Here is a 2,707-nt window from a genome sequence, read left to right on the forward strand (position 1 = left end):
ACCTATTTTCTGTTTTCCATAACATTGTCAAAATATCTGATCTGATATTAATGGCACTCTTTCATTTAGCACTAACATGGAGTTATTCAATTTAAATAATCTTACTGTCCTTTCTATAATATCCTTACAAGGAATTGTCTGTTGTTTTGAACACAAGCTCCAATGAATTGTTAAGCTGATTAGTTTTGCATATAGCCATCATCACCTTTGATTTTGATTATTACAGTTACCTACTAACTGATGCCCCTCCTCTGTCTTTTCCCTACTACGGTTTATATTATATTATCAATACAGCATCAAGCTTTCCTTCTAAAACATAAATCTCTTGTTCAAAACCCTCCCTGGCTTTTCATTTCATTCAGAGTAAAGTCCAAGATTCTTATAATTATTTCCAGATATCTGCATGATATAGTCCTCCATTACCTATCTGATTCTACCCCTTTCTTCATGCACTCTGTTCCAACAATACTGATGTACTTTCTACTGCTCTAAGACATACCAAGATTGGCCCCACCTCAAATCTCTGTGCTTGACATTCCCTCCATCTGCACACCCTCTTCTCTGATATAGCTGCATGGTTCACTGTGTCACTTCCTTAAATCTCAACTGAAATGTTAACTTTTTGACCAGGTTCTCACTAACTTTATTTAAAATTGCATCTCACCCAGAATTCCTAACCCTACTCTCTCTCCTGGAATAGAATAGAAAGGCCAGATATAAATCCATACATATGGCCAATTAATTTATGACAAAGGAACTAGGAATGTACAATGTGGAAAGGACAGTTTCATCAGTAAATGGTACTGAAAAAAAGTGGACAGCCACCTACAAAAGAATGAAACTGGACCACTATCTTACACCACACACAGCAATCTATTCAAAATGGGTTAAAGAGTCTACATCAAAATAAAAGACCTCTGCACTGCAACGTGAAACCATCAACAAAATGAAAAGCCAGGCTATGGAATGGGAGAAAATATTTGCAAATCATGTATCTGCTAAGAGGTTAATATCCAAAATATATAAAGAGTTCACACAACTCAATAGCAAAAATCTGATTAAAAAATGGTCAGAGAATCTGAACATAATTTCCCCAAAGAAGACCTACAGATGGCCAACAGATACATGAAAAGATGCTCAACATAGCTAATAATCAGGTACATAAATGCAATCAAAACCACAATGAGGTATCCCTTCACATCTGTTAGAATAGCTATTATCAAAAAGCAAGCAAGCAAGCAAGCAAACAAACAAACAAGAAATAACCAGGGTCAGCAAGGATGTAGAGAAAAGTGAACCTTTATGTACTGTTGGTGGGAATGTAAATTGGTGCTGCCACTATGGAGAACAATATGGGGGTTCCTCAAAGAATTAAAAACAAAATTACCATATGATCCAGCAATTCCACTCTGGATATTTATCCAAAGGAAATGAAAGGGTTGATTCGAAAAGGCACCCCCATGTTCATCACAGCGTTATTTATAGTAACCAAGACACAGAAACAAGGTAAGTGTTCATCAAGGAATGATTGGATAAAGAAAATGTGGTATATATATGCACAATGGAATACCATTCAGCCATAAAAAGGAGATCCCACCATTTACAACATGGATGGTATTATGCTAAGTGAAGTCAGTCAGCCAGAGAAAGACAAATACCATATGACTGCACTTATAGGTGGAATCTAAAAAAATGTGCTCATAGAAACAAAGAATAGACTGATAGTTGTCAGAGGTACGGGGGATGGGGGTTGGTTAAATAGGTAAAGGCAGTCAAAAGGTACAAACTTCCAGTTATAAAACAAATAAGTCCTAGGGATGTAATGTATATCATGATGAATATAGTTAAAAATAATGTATTGTATATTTGAAAGTTGCTAAGCAAGTAATCTTAAAAGTTCTCATTACAAAAAAAATTTTAACTATTGATGGGTGTTAACTAAACTTGGTAATCATTTCACAGTATACATAAAAAATTGAATCATGTACATCTGAAACTAATATAATGTCAATTATATCTCAAAAACATATTAAAATTACATCTCCCCCAGAATTCCTATCATGTATTCTCTCTTACCCTTATTTTATTAGTATTGGTAACCATATGACATACCATGAATTTACTAGTTTGTATGTTTATTGTCTCTTTCTTTCTCAATGGATGGCAAATCTTATGAGGGCATGACTTGATTGTCTTATTCACCATAGTATCTCTAGCACCTGGAACAGTGCCAGGTATATAGTAAGCATTCAAGAAATATTTGCTGAACAATAAGTAAAAATAGAGGGGCGCCTGGGTGGCTCAGTCGGTTAAGTGTCCGACTTTGGCTCAGGTCATGATCTCACAGTTTCGTGGGTTTGAGCCCTGCGTCGGGCTCTGTGCTGACAGCCAGCTCAGAGCCTGGAGCCTGTTTCAGATTCTGTGTCTCCTTCTCTCTCTGACCCTCCCCCAGTCGTGCTCTGTCTCTCTCTGTCTCAAAAATAAATAAAACAAAAAAATTTTTTTAAAGTAAAAATAGAAAAGTATTGATGTTTCATATCTTAATTTAAAAACTGAACACCTTACTACATTATTTCATTGTTTCAGTTGGCTCTTTTGGATGATGTTTTTACAGTCACATCATCTGCAAGTAATTATAACTACTTTCTCTTCTCCAATATTTATACCTTTTATTTTTCTATCTTTTCTAATTACTTTGTCTAGAACT

The sequence above is a fragment of the Crocuta crocuta genome, unplaced genomic scaffold (genome assembly GCF_008692635.1).
Source record: "Crocuta crocuta isolate KB4526 unplaced genomic scaffold, BGI_CrCroc_1.0 scaffold899, whole genome shotgun sequence".
NCBI lineage: Eukaryota > Metazoa > Chordata > Mammalia > Carnivora > Hyaenidae > Crocuta > Crocuta crocuta.